Below are 23,601 nucleotides of genomic sequence, written 5' to 3' on the forward strand. Positions count from 1 at the left end.
CTCCTGAACTAATAAAGTGAGGCTCAATACGGCATCCGATTTAATACGATATAAATGAATATTACGGATAACAAAATGGAGGAGACAATTGTCCCATATTTTATTTATTTGAAGACAATTCAAAATGGCGGAAGAGAATTGTTTGTTGGATTATGATATTTGAGAACGGAGATACTTGCAGCCATTATAATATCGTGTCCAATCCTCACTACATTATGTAGTATTTGAATGTTTTGAATTGAGTGCATCAATGGATCATTTCATAGCAATATAATATGAGTTAATTTTTATTTAATCGCAGCAATAGATCATATTTCTCTGAATTACTTTCGTAATAGTTATCGTATTTATTGTCGGAGTAATTTCCTCTATAAAATCTTGATGGACCCGTAGGTCCAATTAAAATTGCGTTGATGAAATAAACGAAAATAAAATGGCGGAGTATCTTATCCGCCATTTTGCTTATGTGAATGAATGCATGTTTAATATTGTGAGAACTTCTTCTAATGCTGATTCTCGTCGTAGGATATGGCTTGTTAATTGTCAAATCCATGTTCATAACTCTCTGGCCGGAAGACTGTGAGATCAGAATTACTTTCTATTCCAAGTAAAGTAAAGGTTACATCATGTGAGGACTACAGGATGATAAGCTTGATATCCCCCGCAGCTAAAGTTGTTCTCAGGATTATCAACAAAAGGATAGATAGGAGGGCAAATGAAAGCTTAGGGGATGATCAGTTTGGGTTTAAGAAGGGGAGAGGCAAGGATGATGCCATTGCAGTAATGAGACTCTTAATCGAAAGGAATATAGAACACAACCAGGGGGTATTTGCCTGTTTCGTAGATTTCGAAAAAGCGTTTGATAGAGTGAATTGGGAAAAACTAATGAGTATATTGCAGAAAATAGGAATAGATTGGAGGGAAAGGAGGCTAATCCGCAACCTGTACATGTCTCAGACTGCTCAGGTGCGAGTGGGGAACGGGGAGTCCGCTTGGGCAGTGTTAGGAAGAGGTGTAAGGCAGGGTTGCCCATTATCACCGTTGCTGCTCAACCTGTATGCAGAGGAAATGATTAAAGAGGCATGGGAAGAACTGGAGGTAGGAATGGAAGTAGGCGGGGAATTCGTGAAATCAGTTAGGTTTGCTGATGACCAAGCTTTAGTTTGTCAGTCAGCCAAGGGCTTGCAAGCATTGCTGAGTGAATTGGAAATTCAGAGCGACAGTAATGGGATGAGAATCAATATTAATAAAACAAAGGTTATGCGATTTGCAAGATGGAAAAAGGCAAAGCTAAACATTAAAATAGGAGGGCAAAAACTAGATCAGGTAGAACAGGTTACGTATCTCGGAGGTGTTTTGGACCAACATGGTCAAATTAGGAAGGACGTAAGAGTAAGAATATTGCTAGGGAAAGGAGCTTACCCAAGGAGGATGGAGTTGATGACAGGGATGTTGAGTAAGGATATTAAGAAAAGCCTCGTAAAAACATTGATATGGAGCGTAGCTATGTACGGCGTGGAAACGTGGTCATTGAAGCAGGAGGATAGACGTAGATTAGAGCCTTTTGAAATGTGGGTGTGGAGAAGAATGGAGAAGGTGAAATGGACAGAGAAGAAAACAAACGAGGAAGTACTTGGTATGGTGGGCGAAGAGAGGGGTTTGTTGGGAGAAATCCTATGGAGGCAGAAAAAATGGATGAAGGGGTTATTGGCGGGCAGCGGGATGTTGAAGACTGTAATAGAGGGGAGAATGTTCGGCAAACGAGGAAAGGGAAGGAACAGGATAGGGATGTTGGACGGGATGAAGGGAGGAAGAAAGTACTCAGAGCTGAAGAGGGACCTGATGTAGAGTAGGATGATGTATTTTGTGTTTTGTTAGGAGTACAAAATATTCCTTTGGTAGTTTTGTCCATTCAAAAACCTGGCTTAACTGGTAGATTACCTCATAATATAATAAGAAAATTGCCATGAAACTCACAGACAGTAGACGCTCCGGTGGAACATTTCATCGGCAGAAGAGAAATGTATAAATACACGAGCTACAATGAGAAGTAAATTTCCAAGCAGAAAAATGTGCCCTTGTGCCCTTCCAAAACCTACCTTAACCGGTAGATTACTTATTAAAAATAATTTTATATATCCTGATACTGTTTAACGTAAGTAATACACATCGCCTTTTTAAAACAATTGTCTCTTACAGACGCTTGATTTTACCGTCGCAATTTGTCGGAAAAATGGAGTTCATTTTTGCGCTACGGTGTATTTGTAGCTTTTTCTGGTGCCGTCATCTAATTTCAGGTCGAAGCCGAATAATTGGTTGCCAGCCAATTAGTCCTTCGAAATTTACGCGCGACGGTATTCATCGTTTCTGCCTTCAATTCTTTCCCGACCTGACATTTCGAACTTCTCATAGGTAAACAAAAAAAGAAATCGATGTTCACAGAAAAAATTCTGTTTGATCGGGTGACTGCACCCTTTAATTAGGATGCGATATGATACGACACTTTCGTCGTTAGGGCAGCGGAGATTTGTTTGATCATTCTTGAATTATAACGGGAACATATTGAACGGTGTTGACTTTAGTGGAGCTATTACGAAAAAATCTGTTTCAAATGTATGTTGCTGGCAGTAACTTTTACTTGGTGTTGCATATACTGTTTATGTGAATATTAGACGCGTGTCATATTGTAAGGTTAGGATATCATAGAAAACATATCTAAATGTTTAATGGGTAAGTTCAGCTGTCGGTCGCCTCCCCTAAATACTACTACCAAGTTTTTCTAAGGCAGTTTTCGATGTTCCTATTATTATTATTAGGATTAAAATAAGGAGAACTTCATTAATCGATTTTTGCTATCTGTACGTTAAAATTTATTGGGCTCATTAATGAGATATTTCGTTCATTCCCGATTATATATTGAGATCCATAATCTTTTACTCTTTGCTAATATAGTGTTATCACTCCGTTAACGTTGTAGAAGTTTGTAAAATAGGAGTAAGGAATTCATGTAAAAAATGATTATAAAGTTTACGAAAATGAGAAAAAATATGTCAAATAAGAAAGCAATAAATTTGGACAGCTGGTACGAATGGTAACCTATCTTGGTGGCGTTCTGGACCGAAATACGAAGTAGTAGGGATATAATGAGAAGAACGCTTGGCAAAGATGATCTCTCAAGGCAGAGAGAAATAATGACAGAGATATTTAGTAAGGGTATTACGAAAAGGCTCCTTAAAACTTTGATATGAAACGTAGTTATGTTCGGCAACATAGTCAGTGAAGCAGGATTTTACATTAGAAATGTGGGTGTGGAGAAGGATGGGAAAAGGTGAAGTGTCCTGAAAAGAAAACAAGCGAGGAAGTGCTAGGTATGTTAGTGGGGAGGGTAGAGAAGATTTTCGGGGAAATCAAAAGAGGCAGGAAAGTTGGATGGAGAGCATTTTGATTGGCAATGGGGAATGTTGAAGAATAGTTTGATATATGTATAGAGGAGACGTGTTGCGTGACGTCGAGGAAGCTAGGAAGTCGGAGGAAAAGAGGATAGGTGCTTGTTGGACGTAATGAAGGGAGGCAGAAAGCTGGCGGAATTTAGGAGGGATTAAGTATAAATATTGTTGGATGTCAAGTTGTGTCTTGCTAGGTGACGTTCTAGGTTGATGGTCCCTCAATAGAGCGAAGGTTAAATTGTAGATTAAATAGCTTGCATTAATTGGTATGTTGTCTCTTTAGCAATGATATGAAAATAAGTTATTAGCCACAATATTTTTACCGTAGGAGAGATCATATGAATAAAATTTGGGAGTTTGATTATCGAAGAAACAGATTTAAGATGTCATATTTACCGCGAACAATAAGAAATCAGAATTAATAAAGTTTGTCTGACCGCGCTATGAGGGAAAGGTGTTTTATTTCAAGGTTGGTCTGGTTTGTAATCACCCCCTGCCACCCACCCTGGCGGTAGGGTACCAAATAAAGCATAAAAAATATAATAAAATAAACGTAGGAGTGTTGTGTCTTGGGTCCATTCAATACAGAATTTTATGCATTAGGCTACCGTTAATAATAATAAAAATAATGAAATAATCCGTTGCCATTGTTATCCTAACGGGAAAACCGAACTGAAACGAATTCCACTAATTTTCTGTCTTATAAACATCGCTCAAGACAAAAAAAAAACAATATTATTCCCTAGGATGAATTATCAACGTATACCGAAGAGTATGTTGTTCGCTTTGATGCATTAATGGCGATTTTAAATGAAATAAATGGATATATATGTATATACGTACCAAAATGTGCGATATCTTCCGATTGATACGATTAATCCTCCTTTTACCCCCTTTTCGAAAGATATTGCAGCTTCCCGGGCACGTTATGTCATCGGTCGGGATAGTCTTATCGTCCGCACGCGATGTATTCATTTCACGCACACCAGCGAATCGCGAAAAAAAGTGCGCGGTGGCTTGCGAAAGAATACCGAAAAATATTATTAAAAAAAAGAGTTGAATCGCTCAATCTTTCTCTTTTGTTTAATTTAAATTTAGAATCCATGGCATGTGACAATTCCCGGGACCAATGGCATCACGAATTTTGTTTTCGGTTTTTTTCTATTAACGGTTAAAATTTATGGCCCTGGCGGAAATAAATCTGCGACGACGAACAACGAGAGGACTGTAGCGTCCGACGGAGAGAGAGAGAGATAGGCGGTGGAGACCGCAAGGGCGCGAATGAAATGTAATTATTCGACGGACAAGGAAAAGGGCTGAGGGAGGACATTTCAGAGAGGAGAGAGAGAGAGAGAGATTCGAAGCAAGGGAGACCCCAAAAGCGAAGCACCGGCTAATCCCGGAAAATTCCAACGACGTTTCGCTCTCCGTTACCCGAGTGAGTTTCAGGTTTTATGGCGGATTTCGTCAACAATGGTGAACGCGAGTAAAATTCGTTTCTCTAATACCTTTTGTTTGTTTTGTTGTCTCTGTGTGTGTGTTTGTGTGTGTGTATTAAATTTTTTCTCGAATTAAAATGCATTATCGAAGAATTGCCTGCAGCAACCACAAAGATAATGAATTATAATGAAAACCTACGATTAAATCGACGGTTCTCACATGACCCGTAGCTTCACCTCACTGTTTTGATGGAACCGAGCGGTGTTTTGTCGTCTGGGTATATATGGCGTTCCGAATCTCGTCCGAAATAGTTGGCAAGTATATTTTATACGCCCCTGCCTCTTTAGCTGCATTAAACACAACAGATATATTTAAAAATATTGTATTCATGCGTAAGTACGCTATGTTTACATGCACAGCTACACAGACGTGTAGTTATACATTACGTATTCTTTAAGATAATTCTGAGCGCATTAGTAAATCAATGTGATCAGTATGGGATGAAGATTGATGCAAACAACACAAAGTTTATGAGATTTTCAACTAAGAGGAGTGCTATGTTACATGTCAAAAGCGGAGTTCGTAAGCAAATTGGAATTTTCTCGTTCTTAACCAAAATAGTAAAAGTATTAGGGGCATTGGAAAAAGAAATGCATTAAAAAGTGATTTCACAAGGATTATGGTATTTGATGGCAGGGGCGGTGCGTAAGAATGTTGAGGAAATATTAACGAAAACTTTGATATGTAACTTGGTTTTTTGTGGCACAAACACGGCCATTGAGGCAAGATTATATGAGTATGTTGGAGGTTTAAGATAATGTTGGTGTGGAGAAGAATGGAAAAAGTGAAATGGACAGAAAAGAAAGCAAACGACGAGATGTTAGTTAGGGTGGGGGACGAGAGGGAATTGCTGGGAGATATCGCGAGGAGACAGGATAAATGGATGCAAAGCATATTGATTAGCAGTAATATGTTGACGAAAATCGTAAAATATTGAGGGGAGAACATTATACATTATGCATAGTACATTATACGGGATAATACATAGTATACCCTCCAATTCACCGCTGGTTTGTGTATCAGCGGGATTACACTGTAGCATACTTTTCAGTAAAATAAAGTTAGACAAACGAGAAGGGGTAGGAATAGGAACGGCGATGAATGTTAGATGAAATGGATCGAGGAAAAATATTCGGCATTGAAGTAGTAGTAGTAGTATTTAGGGGAGGCGACCGACAGCTGAGGTCATTTGCGCCATTAGGGATAGACAGAAAAGGATGAAGAGAAACCCGGCGTCAGCATTAACCTACTCTTTGCGAAACTCCTTACGCCAAGGGGTCCGCAGCTTAACGTCCCATCCGACGGACGGCATACTCATTCAAAGTGCCTTCCACAAAGCACCTCAAGTAGGGATCGAGATACCTCTGAAAAATATTCAACACCGCCGGGATTTGAACCTGGGCCCTCTGGGTGGGAAGCCAGTACGAAATCCACCCTCTAGATATCTCTATCCCCTCCGATATTGAAGAAATTTATTGGAACTCGGAGTATCAGCTTGCGTCTTGTTAGGCGAGGCTAAGAAATGTAGAATTATTAAGTTTGTCCATTCACAAAACTTACCTTAAACGGTAGATTACCAATAATATTTTGTTTCTCAGTGTTAATGAATAACTTAAATGTTTTAATTAATTTTTTGCAACAATTTTTTAAACTCGTATCGTCGATCACCGCTAAAAAATACCTCTCACGCCTCCCAATGACGATTCGCATACCATCGGTTGTTGAAATCGGTGATCTACAACTTTTTAATGTTTATATTTTTAATTTATTATTTATAACTTTAATCAGTGACTCGTTAAACTGAAATAAATCGTGATGGGCTAGAAATTAACGCATTAAAAAATTTTGCAATTCCCCTTGTCTCCCAAATCGTATTTCATTGATGCCTGGCGACTGATTTCCATTGGAAACACAATAGTTAAACGTTAAACATTGTCCCAATAATGGGTGAATAGAGCATGTCTTAACTGACATTTAAATACTTAATTTTGGGAGAAATATATTTTTTAGGTCAACTAGTGAATAACAAATGTCCCCCCTGTTGGTTTATTCCAAATCCTCCCTCACCTGGTCAAGTACTAGTAGCATTTAGGGGAGGCGACCGACAGCTGAGGTCATTTGCGCCATAAGGGATGGACAGGAAAGGATGAAGGGTGGAGAGAAACCCGGCGTCGGCATTAGCCTACTCTTTACGAAAGGCGCCAAGGGGTCCGCAGCTTAACGTCCCATCCGACGGACGGCGTACTCACTCAAAGTGCCCTCCATAAAGCACCTCAAGTAGGGATCGAGATAACACCGAAAAATATTCAACACCGCCGGGATTTGAACCCGAGCCCTCTGGGTGGGAAGCCAGTACGATAGCCACCGTACCATCTTGATCCCCCACCTGGTCAAATTCATAGTTTCTTTCACGAATAAAATAAAAAGTTGATGTCTGGCGGTAAAAGTAATGAAAAATTACATGCTTTTTTTATTGGTAATGGTACTAAAAAAGCATTTATGGGCTTCCGCAATTACTTTTCTAAATTGGACAATTCTTCATTCAGTTCAAATTTTTATTTCGGAACCTGTTCGGAGGCTGAGTGTTGAAAAGTTATGGTGAACAGTTTCTAGAAAAACGTAGCGGTTTCTGCGGCATCCCAATCGGCTTCTTTAGGTGGAACTACCAATATCGTATAGCCAGTAAAGCCAGTTCGTTATCGATCGAAGCAGACTTTGATACTAAGACTTGAACATCCATCGTATCTTTTTCATCTTTCAACTATGCACAATGATTAAGGCATAATTCCTTGGATGTTTGACTATATAACAGCGAAGTTTTCACAATTTATTTCTTGGTTGGTTTCGATCGTCACTACAACAGCAAAAAGACAAACGATAAGTTTTGAACGCTAATAGGCATGATTGTGCCTTCCGAAGCAAAGTAGATTTCGCATTTATTTCGATAAAAGTCAATCAGTAAAACGACAATAAAGTCTCTTTTGAGTTTTTATCCAGCCTCATAAATGAAAGCTGAAGTAAGTTACGAGACAGCGATAAGGTTGGACATAAAGAAAAAATTAGTTTTGGGACTCCGAACGCCCAGAGGTTTTATCAAGAATCGAACGGAATGCGGTAGGTTTGGGGTTTAAAGAGAGAGAGAAAGGGGCCCTCATTGGATCCTCTTGGGCCCTTAAATCGGGGGACTTGGTAAATTTTACGACATCAGCTTTACGTGCACGTATGTTTGGATACGAATCAGATTGTAGTAAAAATTTACGTAACGTCAGCGTAACATATTGGAACGAGTACGGTATCAGCAGGAAAAAAAATATATCTTGCACATTTACGACCTATACGATACGCGGACAGAACCTCGTACGTTTTTTATTGTTTAAAAAAAACCTGGCATATGGATTTCCCGCGACAAAAATACTTTTATGATCGAAAAACAACAAGAACTATTAAAACAATCGCGTTACCGTTTACCCTTTTCCCGTCACCGATTACAACAACAATTGATTCACCATAACGACAACCTCGGTTTAGTTTGCGGGGAGATAATTAAATGAAGCCGAACGCAATAACTAAATTCCGAGGTTGGCTCATCCCATCCAATTATTCCAACATGAAAGGCGTTGTAATCAAATGTAAAAATGACCAGGCTCGGCAGTTTTTTATTTGAGTTGCACAAATAAAATGGTAATTAAGAGGCGAAATAGGATTAGTAATTTTAAAATGCAAACAGTGAAGTTTCAAGTGGATTGTTTATGTTGGCTCGAGCGTTGCCACGGCAACACCGACGAGAGATTTTTTTTGGATGAATCGCAAATACGATAAAGCACCTTTCGAAGTCGATGCAAATGCGAATCAATTTTATCATTTTTCTTTATAAATGAGCACATTTAAAAATTTCTCTCGTATCCAATGACTCCGTTGCTTTTACCAGGATTAAATTAGAAGTCACTGGTACAGAAGGCCATGAGAAATGAATGAAAACGGTGATAGAGGTTAAGAAAGCATGCTAGGACAGTCAGACTGGAATAAATTTACGCTTATTATGCGTTTATTTGCCGACGATGCTGTGGTTTACCGTGATATCCCTGATCCTGAGGGCGCAGTAGCTTTTTCAGATGACCTTAATGCTATACAACGCTGTGGTGACCTTTGGCAATTAGAATTAAACTTAAAATAGTGCGTAGTGATGATTTTTGGGCAAAAGAGCAATTACCGCAAGAACGCCTATTGCATTGGGAACACTGAAATGGAATGTGTAGAGTTGCCTTTCCGTTCAATCTATTCCCTGCAATAAATTAATTAATTCTACCTATCAATTCACTCTATTCAACTACTTCCCGAAATCTACCAAACAGAGAAATGCAGTCTGATTGACATCGTCTAGTTCTTTTAAATATTATTTAGCTCTCAAATGCAATTATAATTTCATTGATGTACTTGACGAGGTTTATATAGATGAAAGGACAGCCACTGTCTCAATCTCGTCCGAATGAAACCGAATAATAATAATTACTATTGTATTATTTGTCCCTTTCTTTAAGTGTTCCCATTACTTCTATAGTTAACAAAAGTGTGGTAACCATTGAATGGACCAGGCACACGTACCTATGACGAACTAGTTAAAAAAAGAAGTCTTAGGAAGGGGCATTAAAAAGAGGAAATGTAAGTCCAGTTTGAGCTTACCTCCTTAAGCAAGATATGCTGAGCTCACTTATGAGTATAATGTGATAAAATATTAAGGGGGAGAAGTACACAAGAGTAAGACGACGAGGAACTGGAAAAAGATGGGGGAAACTTAAAAGAACTTTGACGTAAAGAAGACTAAGGCAAGTCAACAAGATATAAAGCTTGAATAGTTTAAAAAAAAGCATTCCTCGAATTGATAACTTTTGAAGACGACCTCGAGAGTGTTTTTTTTTAAAAAAAGCATATTGATAATTAATGAAGTGAAATTCCGCGTCTAATAATGCTCTAATTGCGTTCGCATTTCTCGCCGTTTAAATCCTTTCGATTGTTGAGTTTTTTTTACCCGAGCTACATAATCAAAGAAATTATTTTTTAATATATATTTTTTTTAAATGATCATCCCATTCTAAGTCTTTTACAGACCTAGCGCTTTGCGTTGTTTTTTTGTTTGTTTTCAACTCCCCATTTCCCAGCATTCTCTCTTCCATGACGTTTCGCTTCATTTATTTCTCTCTACTGATTTACTTCGGGAATTAATTAAAAAAATAAAGAAGAAAAATGGCCGACCAATCCCATCAAGCCCTTCTCTCAAGTTCCCTAATTGTCTCCTCTTTAATGAAATAATTAATTTTCCAACTCCTCATTACGGGTATCTGGGAGGAGAAAAAAGGGAGGAAAAAAAGGAAGATGTATTATTGCTATGGTCTTAAAGTCTCTCCAAGAAAAATGGTGGCGGTCTTTGCATTTCAGTGAGTCTTCATAATTTTTTTTCCTTTACGCTTACTCCTCCCTGAAAATTTATGCAACCCAAGAAAACCTTGATTTCAAAAGAAACCTCCACAAAAGATGTTTTAAATACGAAAAAGAAAAAAAATCAACTCCGTCATGCATTTTTTTAAACATTCAAATGCGGCCTTGCTCTTCGAGGAAGTCCCATTAAACGTTTGTTCCTATGTGATATTAAAATAGGGCTTTATTCTCTAAGGGTCGTTAAAAAAATCTCAAGCGAAAGAATTTTTTTTAATGTTCAGAACATTTTTTTCCCTTCACTTTTTTTTCCTTTCTAATATGGCCGTTAAATTATTCAAAAAAAAGTTTTTCTCATTAATCGCACATTGCTTAAACTCATGTGCTCGTGGGTTTGTAAGTTTTTGATAATGAACTCATTTATTCAATCACTGCATCAACAACCTTTCCATCCATAATTTAAATTCAGTTTGAAAATCAATAATTATTTTCTGCCATTTTCGCTTTGGCGTTGGTATTATTGAAATGTATTCAAAATGGCGGAAGGTGAAATCGCGATTGTTGTTGACTATGGTGATTTAAATTCGAATATCGGCCTAGGAATTGTGGAAACCTGAATGTAAATTCTACATTTTAAAAAAAATGATGGTATAATTAACTTTAATGAATATTTGGAAAAGTTTTGCGTTCATTAAATGTTATTTTGAGGCGTATTTTGACAATCTATTGCAAAATTTGTTCTGTGCATGCGAAAAATTAGGTCGATAATGGACATTTATATAAAATATATATTTTAATGAGACTAATCTCCTTTGGTGAATCATGTATTAAATCGTTTTTATGGTAAAAAAAGAACTCAACATATATATATATATATACATACATATATATATATTTATTTATTTATTTATTTATATACATATACAAAAGTTATAATAGACATCACGCGGGTCTCATGAGGACGTATGTGAGGTTATATTAATCTCATTTAGATATACTGATTAATTAATAAACTGATGATATTTATATTTGACCCCTAACGGCGCTATTCAAACAACTTTTCGGGACGCTTTTGCCAAATTTCGTCTAACTCATGGCATAAACGGATTGCATCGAAATGTAGTGCTTCGAATTTAAATTTTTGTGCAGCATGGCAGTTATATTTGGTATCGCCCTAGTTCCAGAGGCAATTTTTGAAATTTCTTCTTCCGTTTCAAAAACCGCAATCCGATGAATGGCCGGACGAAGTGAGTCACGTGTTAATCAACTTAAAATCAACAAGCTTAGTAGGGAAATGGTTGCTAAGGGTGGGGGGGGGGGTAGTAAAGTAACGACGTCCGCCATAATGCATTGATATTGACGATGGTATGAAGTTCTGCCACGTATACAGTTAATTGAGCCCTCCTACAAGCAGAACGTGTACAAAAATATTTATTTTAACCCCTCCCCCATCTGTCCGGGGAAGTTAATTTTTCTCGAGAGCCTCTTTTATTCAGCCATAGTTAAATATGGATCGATAGATAATAGTAGCTGTTGATAACGGGCAGTAGTTATGTGATGTTAAAAAAAATATGAAAGTTACGGATGATCGAATTCGCGTTCATCACCGTTGAATTTTAAAATAATAATAATAATATTTCGTACAGGCATCTGCCAGTTTGTGATTCAGACTGAGTAAGCATACGGAAGCAATTAATGACCGAATTCGTTACGTAACTAATTGAACGCCCCCTTCAACCTGATTCAGTATGTATGCCTGAACAAACTAATTGAGTAAACATTCTGTCGAAATGTCAACAGTTTGAATTGCGTGCTTGTGAATCCAAATTAAAACATATTTCCAAGTTCGTTAGGGCGGGTAAAAATACACAAACAGTAATTGTTGCATCGTGAGTGCGCTGTCGCGCAACAATCGAATGCGCCCAGGTTAACGCAAATTTACGTGAAGGCGATTTTTCTATGTTCTTCGGCTAAACAGAAAGTTTTAAGTGGTGATTGGAAGTCGCGTTGAAATAAATAAGAATTATTAATATCTCCATACTTTTTTACAGAGGTCCGCACGGGGAGAATGTTGTGTCTGAGGTTCTGAAGTCGAATCCCGAGCTACAAACGCGAAAGACTCCGGATATCATAAAAACGTCTAACTGTGACAGCGTTGGTCAATTTGAAGGTACCTTTTTTTTTGTAACGAGTTTTGAGCGATTTTCGTTCATTCCATTTTCAACTAGTTTTCTTCTCTAGGAGACACCACCGATTTTGTACCCTAAGTTTGATTGATCACGAAATATTGTATCGAACTTAATTTTCTAGGGCTCGGAAACTTGGTTGTTGCGGGGCTAGATGATAAGCATAGTAGACTGGGTACTTATGGCATATGGTTGCGGACTGGAATCAAATAAAAACAGTAAATTTTCATTCCCGGACTTGACTTTGCAGATTCTACTAGAATTTTACGACCGTGATTTCGTCGCAAGGCACAACATCATCAGGTGTTTTCCTTTGATCATGCATTCCGAATAAAACATGGTCGTAAAAAATAAACATTCCAGTGGATACTGCAAAGTTATTTTTCCTTCATTTTCTCCTAGTATCCGCTAAGTAACGCCTGAGACAGTGTCTTTACGTCATTAAAATCAGCACAGATGCGGTATCAGCTACATGCACTATAGTATAAAAAGTTACAGTTGAAGAAATATCATTTATCATCAATGGAAACAGCAATAGTCAAAGGAATGAAGCTTGAGGAACGTCATGTATTGACTGGAAAGATTTTTGCAATGGAAAATGTCGGTTCAGCGGGAAATGGCGAAATTAAAAGATTGGCGGGGAACAAGGTATCGTACATAGATGTGAGAGTTTGATATAGACCAATCCTCTGATTGAAAATCAGTGATGAATGATGGTCTGGGAATTAAGAGAGTATGGTGATTTAAGGATTACATTGTTTGTCAGTGTGTTGATTGATATTTTAGGTGGCACAGAGAGTCGTAGCAGTCCGTTTAAGAAGGGTTTCATTAGTGTGGAGTCAGTCCGTGTCTTCTTAGGCGAGGCTATGAAATGTTGGATTTATTTTGCGTCCAACCAAAACATACCTCAAACGGTAGATTACATATTATACTAATTTCTGTGAAGTGTTTTGAGTATTTACTTAGGAATTGTACTGAGTGAGGCTATATGCGGCGCAGAAACGTGGTCATTGAAGCAGGATGATGGAGGTAGACTGGAGGCTTTTGAAATGTGGGTGTGGAGAAGAATGAAGAAGGTGAAATTGACAGAGAAGAAAACAAATTAGGAAGTATTTGATATGGTGGGCGAAGAGAGGGGTTTGTTGGGAGCAATCCTATGGAGGCAGGAAAAGTGGCTGAAGGGGGTATTGATCGGCAGTGGGATGTTGAAGACTGTAATTGAGGGGAGAATGTTAGGCAAACGAGGAAAGGGAAGGAATAGGATAGGGATGTTGGACGGGATGAAGGGAGGAAGAGGGTACCCAGAGATGAAGAGGGACCTGATGTAGAGTAGGATACTGGATTTTGTATTTTGTTAGGAAGCACAAAATATTTATTTATTAGCTGTGTCCATCCAAAAACCTAACTTAACCGGTAGATTCGGCAAGGAGAGGGCTTTATAAAGAGAAATCCTATGGAGGCAGGAAAAATGGATGAAATGCGTATTGATCGGCAGTGGGATGTTGAAGACTTTAATAGAGGGGAGAATTTTAGGCAAATGAGGAAAGGGAAGGAACAGGATAGGGATGTTGGGCGGGATGAAGATAGGAAGGAAGTACTCAGAGATGAAGAGGGGCCTGATGTAGAGTAGGATGATGGATTTTGTGTTTTGTTAGGAGTCAGAAAATATGTATTTGGTAGCTTAGTCCATCCAAAAACCTACCTTAACCGGTAGATTACCTAATAATAACTATGTGAGGTAAATTTTGGAACTGCAGTAGAGCTAGGGTTTCGTAAATGTAAAAAATACCCCTTACTTGACAATTATACCAATGTTAATAGCCATGTAACCGAAGAGAACAGATTAAATAAGTGCATGAAAATCTACAAGAGCGGCAACTAACCTAAGGGTATTGTAGGGTTTGTTTAAGGATACAAATCGGTGAAATGAGTGAAACGTGTTCCCTTTCACCCCGCAGAAAAGTGAAAAAGAAAGAACAAGCGGGGAACGTATTTATTTGTGAGGGAAATGAAATACCAGTTGGGAACGACTTCCTCCCCCTCTTCCAGGTCTTTCTCCATCCGGAGGGACATTTGAGGTGGTGGTACAAAACCATGGAAATAGGAAGCACATTGACCTCGGTAAGGAAAAGGTGAAATAAAGGACGGATGTGGAATATTTATTAAGGAAATGAAATTGAATAGAGTAGGATTTCGGTGTAGCTGGGGGCTTATGAGTACGCTCCGGCTACGGCATGGTTGCCCCAGGCGTCCAGTTTTTTTTCCACGCGGACAATCCCAATTTTTTCTATTTTTTTTTTAAAGATCGTATGGGTTCGAAATGTTGGCTATTGTCCAGAATTTTTCGCGCAGTGATAAATATGCATGCATATGGTTGTGTGTGTGTGTGTGGTTCGCTCGCGTAAATATATTTCATAATAAATCGACCTTTTCCATTTCATGAGAAGTACATCCTTTTCTCCCAATGATTCAATTTGCCATTATATGGCTGGGAAATGTTTTCGATTTGTCGAGAAAATAGACGTATATTCACCTAAAGCTTTAAAATGATAGATATTACTATTAATATACCGTTAAGAATAGGATTTGGATGGACACAAATCTGAAACCCATACTTTTCTTAGCCTCTCTTAACAAAGCACAACCTTGCTCCCAACATTGAAATAAACTACTCTTCAATTCCACGCATTTCCTTCCTCCCTTCATTCCATCAAACATCCCTATCCCATTCCTCTCCCTTCTTCGTTTGCCTATCATTCTCCCCTCTATTACAGTGTTCAACATCCCGTTGCCATTTTGAATGCTCTGGATTAACTTTCCTGCCTCCATAGGATTTCTCCCAACAAACCCCTCTCTCTTCGCCAATCATACACTAGCACTTCCTCATTTATTTTCCTTTCTGTCCACTTCACCTTCTTCATCCTTCTTCACATCCCCATCTCTAAAGCCCCAAATCTATGCCCATCTTCGTGCTTCAATGACCATGTTTCCGCGCCGTGCAAAAGCAAGCTCCATATCAATGTTTTTACCAGCCTATTCTTGAAATAAATACTCAATTTTCCTGTATCAATGTTCCTCCATAAATTCTCCTTGTGAAAGCCTCTTTGCCTAACGTAATTCTTCTCCTTATGTCCCTACTAATTTGACCATCTTGATCCAAAACACGTTCGAGATAGGTAAACTGTTCCTCCTGCTGTATGAGGGCGGTTCAATGAGTACCCGTGTTAGAAATGAAGAAACCATTTTTCCAAAAACTTTTTTTTTCAACATAGTCCCCTTTTAGATGGATACACTTCTCCCAACGTTCCGGCCATTTTTTTAACCCCTCCAAAAATAGGATTTGTCGAACTCTCCAAAATACGCCTCTGTCTCGGTGATAATTTCCTCGTTTGAGCTAATTTTTTCCCCGCCAGCCATTTCTTCATGTGAGGGAATAAGAAAAAGTCGCAGGGAGCCAGATCGGGTGAATACGTGGGGTGCGGCAGCAATTCATAACGTAGCTCATGCAGTTTAGCGGCGACAACTCCGGATCAGCTTGTTGACCACCGTGAGCAATCGCGGCACCCATCGGGCTGACAATTATTTCATCGCCAACTTATCTCATCGCCATCGCCAGCTTATCATGTAAAATATTAATTGCCCCTCCGGTCGACACACCCACGGCCTCTGCTACTTCGTGGACTTTCGTTCGTCGATCAGCGAGAATCATGGCGTGGACCTTTTGAATGATTTCCTCGGTAACCACGTCTGCCGGGCGTCCTGGTCACTCCTCATCAAAAACAGATGTTCGCCCACGTTTATATTCGTTGAACCAATATCTAACTGTGGTCATAGATGGCGAAGTGTCCCCATAAACAGCATCCAACTTTGCTTTTATCTCTTCGCATTTCTTCCCATCCAAAAACAAAAAGCGAATTACCGAACGATACTGCTCTTTTTCCATCTTAGCGAAAATCACGAAACACGTCTTACTCGAATGGCGACCAAATCCAAACTAACCTTTAAATCAGTCTGAAATGTGTTTCACCGTCGTTTGATAGATGTCAGCACACGATGATAGCATAAACTTCCCTCAGGAACGCCCTTTGTCGTCAAACACGGGTACTTATTAGTTTATCTAACTAGAGCAAGTGTCACTACTAATTTATCTATCTTAACTGCTATTTTAATTCATTCAATTGTTTCAGGCTCAACTTTGTGGAAGTTCATGTTAATTAAGTGAAGGGCACAATGTATTTTTCCAATGTTCTTTATTTTCGTATTTTTAAGTTTCAACCTATTTCCTATTATAATACTTAAGTTAGCCTTTCTCTTTTTCTAAAATCGCTCAACCCTTGGTTTGGTAACGTTTATTCTCCTCCAATATTCTCGTCACACTGGCCTGCCAATACACTCAGCAGAGTTTGCTGCTCCTTGGCTGACTGACAGACGAAAACTGTTTGAATCGTCATTAGCACCCCTGACTGATTTTTATGGATTCTCCTAATCGACTTATATTCGTGCCTCAACTTTTTCCCATGACTCTCTCTACCATTTCTTCCAAAAGTTCTTATATTTTGAAAATCGCTGGTGATGATGGACACCCCTGTCTTGCTCCACCACCTCCTAAGAACGCCCATCCTGGTAGATGAAGGGGAAGGGATTTCCTCCTCCACCTCCTAACACCGGGAGATGAAGAGGAAGGGTTTGGGCGAGAAAGTCTTGATCGAATTAGATCTTATAGAGGGAAAATACGCGCGTGGAAGTCTCTGGACCAGAAGATGATATGCGAGACAACGTATGAATATGACAGAGGCAGAAATCTTAAGAAATTATTCTAATGGAGAGGTTTTCTAATTAAATCAAAATTAGTCTGTTTTTCGTTGGCCTACCTACCGCTAAATGGAACGGTCTGAAGGCTATGTACGAGGTTGTGGGAATGGTTGCATATACGGAATAACCAGCTGGAATATCGCTCTGCCTAAGTACCTCGTGTTTAGTTAATTTTTAGATGAAAAAGGTATCCTAAAATAGGAAAGTTGTCGAGTATTTCATCTCACAATTATATAATTATCTTATTATTATTATTAGATTTAGGTAATCTACCGGTTAAGGTAGGTTTTTGGATGGACATAATTACTAATTTAATAATTTGTGACCCCTAGCAAAACACAACATCCCACTCCACATCAGGTCCCTCTTCAGCTCTGAGTACTTCCTTCATCCCGTCCAACATCCCTATCCTATTCCTTCCCTTTCCTCGTTTGCCTAACATTCTTCCCTCAATCACAGCTTTCAACATCCCACTGCCGGTCAATACCCCCTTCATCCACTTTTCCTGCCTCCATAGGATTTCTCCCAACAAACCCCTCTCTTCGCCCAACATACCAAGTACTTCCTCGTTTGTTTTCTTCTCTGTCCATTTCACCTTCTCCATTCTTCTCCACACCCACATTTCAAAAGCCTCCAGTCTACGTCTATCCTACTGCTTCTATGACAACGTTTCCGCGCCGTGCATAGCTACGCTCCATATCAAAGTTTTTACGAGTCTTTTCTTAACATCCCTACTCAACGTCCCTGTCATTAACTCCCTCCTCTTTGTGAAAGCTTCTTTGCCTAGCGCAATTCTTCTCCTTACGTCCCTACTACTTTGACCGTGTTGATCCAAAAACACTACCGAGATACGTAAACTGTTCACTGATGTATAAATCTTAGGATTAATTCGCTAGTTGCCATGGGAACAAATCATTCCAAGAAGCTAGGTTCGATTTGGAAATGTTCTTATTAAAATATTTTGAAATCGGAAAAAAATCGATTCTTTGAAAAGTAAAATTTTCCTTTTTTTCACCCATAGATGGTTGGACATTTTTTTTACATAAGATTCAATTCATTTCATCCAATGAGGAGAAACATTTAGACTGTAGAATTCTTTCACAAGGTACGAACGTCATTTACGAACGTATTCTCGTATTATGATATACGTATGTCGACAGCTGAGCGGACGCTTCTTATATCGCAAACAGCTGCTGTAACATTCGATAATCTCTGATTATTTATTTAAAAGTTATCTTCATAAAGAGAATCATTTTACCGTGAAGTGCATTAGTTAGTTTTTTTCTAAATCAATGTTCGTTATGCCTGGCATAATCAAATCGCAATTGCTCAAAGCATCTGCAAATTCACCCACAGACGGTACCACGATATAAAACTGACCACGTGCATAAAAATACCAATAGTTCGAAATAAAGTCAGTTATTGGTTTTCAGGTATTTAGTTCCGTCGAAGTCGGGAATAGTTTCTAGTTTCCTGAAAAAGTTGATGGATAAAAATCGAATTTTCGTGATAAAAAATTTTTCATATTACATCTTTCCTAAATTATTCTTAAAATGAATTTCTAGTTTCTAGTCCATCAAATAAATTCAAAGGGTAAACTCAAAATAAATTTTTTTTCTAAACTGAAAAGGTTTCGAAACATTTTCGCCAATACCGTTTTGGGATTGCGACGTTTTAGACGCACGATTATATATTATTTATATATTAGCGTTAAAAAATATGTCTTCTAGTTTTATTTTCCCCGTTATAACCGCCGTTATTTTTTAATCTGAGTTAGGGATAGGTAAGCGGTCGTGAGGACTGGAGGGACTGAGGGCGAGAAAAGCTGCGTGTCGCGCACCAGTCATCTTGTGCGCGCATAACAGCCTTCGCTTGTTTTTTTTTTCCTTAACGTTTGTTTATTTATTCGTTTTTTCTCCCTTCCCTTGGCCGCTAGGGTCGGGCCCTCGCATGTCATGAGTCCATTCCGTCCCGGTGACCTATTGGATGGGCGGAGAGAGAACGAGAGATTGCGACCCCTTCCCCAAACAGTTGAAAACGTCGGAAAAAGGAGGAACAAATGAAGAACGAAAGCCGCCCTCTCCCGGGCGTTTTCTGTGCAACTTGATAAATTAAGGCTCTCTCACGCCTTAGGCAACGTGGTCGAGGGGGGAAGGGGAGGAGGTTGAATGGGGCCCCGTAGGTTCCATTCCACGCACGCGGCCATAAATCTGATGGCATTCGAAGATTAAAGTTTTAGCGCGCTCGGTACGCGAGAAGGAGGAAGGGGCTGAAGTAACACACTATCTCTCTGCTCTCAAACATTTTAACATTTTTTTGTATGAAAATATATAATGCATGGATAAGAATAAGGTTGATAACAAAAAGTTGTTTATCGCATAGTCGGTCCCAAACGCACACACAAATATTTTTCATTTGCCATATTTCAACGAAGGAACACTGCCATCATAAAAATATATATATATAGGATATATATATTATATATGTAGGATATATATATATATAGGATATATATATATAGGATATATATATATATATATATATATATATATATATATATATATATATATATATATATATATATATATATATATATATATATATATATATAGTCGATGTAACTTGGGAAGTTATGGTCCCCGAGAGTTAGGAGACCATCGCCTTTGATTCAAGTCATGTTTTATGCATTTATGTCGCTGCCTGAAATGGCGAGCTTCCCTCTTGGGAAATGTATTCCCGCTGAATTATTTTTTTAGAATATATTTTATTAAAAAATACAGTGCCACGGCCGGTCTCTTCCTGAAACGTATCCTTGGTGTTGCCATTGTTCTAAGTGTAACTGTTGGTACTGTGCGTGTCAAACATATGAACAGCACGCACTTTCGTTAATCCTAATATAACGACGCAAACGTAAACACCTTTTGCTTACGACGGATGCGGAAGAGTTGAACAGAACCAGTTTACGTTTCTTTGCGTTGTTTTTGTAAGGTTTACCCGGATTCTTTTGCAGATTAATTAGGAAAAACCCTGCCAAATTTAGGTTTTTTTTAGCTTCAAGGGAACTTTGAGATAAAGATAGAAAGCTTTCGTGGAAAATATATCGGGTAAAATATATTGGTTAATATTTTTCAACAAAATTGACTTGGATCTGTTGTATAATATGAGTTGACTCTCACGATAAAATATATTTCTACGTGATTTTGATAGCAACGAGAAAAAATTTATATATAAGCATTGAAGTATTTTACACCGAAACGGTTTTTAATGTTGTGTCATGTTTTAGTTTTACAATCAGCTTTCGTAATGACGATTGATATAATCTAGCGTCCTTTATAAAAAAAATTATAACAACATTTTCTTTTCCAAATACACTTCCTAAACTAAATCTAGTTTTACAACTTACCTTTTGTACAGTTGAGACTTAAGGGGAGATTTCACATTACTTTCACAGTTGTAAATGAAATTCTACATCTGTTGACGCACATCATTGAACACTTTACAGCATATTTATGGTTGTAAAATAATTCTCCTTTCCTTTATATATAAATATTAGATAAAGGCGATATTTCTCTCTCAGATTTCCAAGGCAACCAAAACGGAACTAAGCATGTTATTATATGTAATTTCCTAGAGATATTATTATATTACGAAGGTCATCCGGAAAGTAGTACCCGTTCGTGAATTAAAAAGACAAAAGTAAATATTAACAAACATAAAAAATTTTATTTGAAAGAGGATACTTTAAACTACTTCTCAACATAATCTCCAAGCAAATTAAGGCATTTGTCATAACGTGTGACAAGTTTCTGTATTCCTGCTGCATAGTCCTTCGCCGCCAGCTCATTGAGATACGCGAGGGACCCACCTTGCACAAATTTTTGCATAATGCAGATGGTGTTTAACAATTTCATGAACAATTGTTCGAGAAACATTGGGAAAATGCTCACAGATGTCATCAATTGTGACGCGCCGATCGTTCCTCACGAATTCGTCAACTGAGCTCACCAGTTGGTCTGTAATGACAGACGGTCTCTCCGAACGCTCATCGTCGTGTGTGTTCCCCCTCCCCATGTTGAAGTTGCGACACCACCGCCGAACAGACGACTCGTCCATTACATTGTCTCCATACACCTCCTTTAATTGGCGATGAATATCACATGGGCGAACGTTTCTTGCATTGAGGAATTTAATCACTGCCCTCACTTCACAACTGGCGGCGTTCTCAATTTTTTTAAACATTGTAAACAATCACAGAAACAACACAGGCAATGCTAGCGTCACGCAACTTGGCTCAGAGAAGGCAGACAAGCCACTGAAGCTATCTGACCTCGTCCAGCGGCTACTCGCGTCGTCAGCACTTCATGCGGCACGAACGGGTACTACTTTCCGGATGACCCTCGTATATAGGCGATTTTTTCTCGACATTGGTTTAAAAATATTTTGTCACCGATGATTCAACAAAGAGATGTAGGTATGTTTTCCTTTCATTCTACGTCACCTTTTCCATGCTAACAAACGAGCAAGTGCTATAGGAATGGTAAGGGAGGAGAAAGGATTATTGGGTGACACGAAAAACTGACAGGAAAAATGGATGTAAAGCATACAGGTATGATTGGCAGTGGGACGTTGAAGATAGTGAAAGAGGGGAGACTGTTAGGTAGCTTGTGTTTTGCCAATAACGTGCCTTAACCCGTAGATTAACGAAAATGATAATAAAAATAATTTAATTCTGAAATTAAACGTTAAAATAAGAGGGTAAAAGCTAGATCAAGTAGAACAGTTTACCTACATTTTGTGTTTACTTATCATGGCATTGCGTTTGGGCAGAGATGGTCAGAATAAGGGAAGGAATGTAAAGGGGGATGTAAGAAGAAGGAATGAGCTAGGGGAAGAAGTTTTTACATCAACAGGAAGAGGTAGATGACACGGACAAAGTTCAGTGAGGATGTTAAGGAAAGATTACTGAAAATTTGATATGAAGGGTGTTCTTGTACAGTTTGGAACCCTGTTTGTTGAATCAAGATGACAGACATAGTTTTTTTTAGGATTCTGTGATAACATGGTTGTGTTGAGATGAATGGAAAAGGTGAGTGGAGGGAAATAAATCTAGCGTGGAAGTGCTAGTCTTGATGTGTAGGGAGGAGAGTTAAGGTTGTTGGTAGAAATCCAAATGAGTTAGGAAAGATGGCAGCAGAGTATTGTGATTGTCTTCATGGTTTGTATAAAAAGTATCGGGAAATGTTGCGGAAAAATTAGTCTATTTTAGATATTCCTACTGTGCCTTAAAATTCTTCAAAGCACATTATCTTCAAGCGGATTTTCCAAGACTTGAAGGCTCCCTGGTAGACGGAGTCCTGAAAGGCCTTGTTACGCGTTACGCGTGCCAGCTTCTTTGATGGCACTTAGGGTCCCATGCTAATATCCTTTGAGGGAAGATTTCACTTTTGGTAATAGGAAATATCTAACTGGTGTCAATTCGGGACTGTAACAAGGTTAGGGAATCGTCGCGATGTCGTTGCAGAAGGTCTTCATAAGCAGACACTCGACTCTTGCCTTGGTCGTCCGTCAAGACCTTCGGGAAAAGTTAAGCGCAGATCTTTCGTATCGCCAAATTTTCAGTGATAATGATGTGGACTCTCATCTTATCAATTTCAATGCGATACGGAAAATATTGCTGTACCGATTTTTTAATACAATCCTTGTATGATGATCTTGAAGAATGCTGTGATATGTAGAGGGGAGGGAGTTAGGTAAGTGAGGAAGAGGTAGGCAAAGAGGGTGGGCCCATTTTGGAAGAAATGAAGGGATGAATTAATTATTCAGGATTTAGGAGGGTTTTACGTATTATAGTGTTTAAAGTGTCAGGTTTTACCTTTTTAGGGGAGGCTAACAAATGTACCGTTGTCCAGAAGGAGGTGACCATCCAAGTCCCACCTTAAATAATGGCATACGAAGTAAAAACCGTATTTACACATTTTTTTATTTACACATTTTTTACAAAATATGTAATTGTGATTAAAAATAACCATTGTATACTACCTTGATCAAAAATTTCCCGGAATTTATTCAGAAAATTAAAAATACAAGTTTATTCATCTAAATCTATATTGTCCCCTTCAAAGTAATCCCCATCGACTGCAACACACTTATGCCAGCGCTTGATCCAATCCTCGAAACATTTTTTATATTCGGTTTTCGGTATGTCCATCAGTGCTTCCTGCGATTTT

The 23,601-nt window shown here is 38.5% G+C and overlaps 1 protein-coding gene across 2 annotated transcripts in view; it reads left to right on the forward strand.

Moving 5' to 3' along the window:
* Nucleotides 1-23,601, forward strand: part of LOC139698693 (semaphorin-2A-like) — a 185,556-nt gene that overhangs the window by 81,073 nt on the left and 80,882 nt on the right. Inside the window, exon 3 of one of the 2 annotated variants that reach the window (XM_071597570.1) lies at nucleotides 12,428-12,546. The exons of the other annotated variant lie outside the window; for it this stretch is intronic. The gene's annotated coding sequence lies outside the window, so the exon portion shown is untranslated. The remainder of the gene's footprint in view (nucleotides 1-12,427; nucleotides 12,547-23,601) is intronic. 2 annotated transcript variants of the gene reach the window in all.

This window comes from Hetaerina americana, unplaced genomic scaffold (assembly GCF_022747635.1).
Source record: "Hetaerina americana unplaced genomic scaffold, ioHetAmer1.1.p SCAF_9, whole genome shotgun sequence".
Classification (NCBI taxonomy): domain Eukaryota; kingdom Metazoa; phylum Arthropoda; class Insecta; order Odonata; family Calopterygidae; genus Hetaerina; species Hetaerina americana.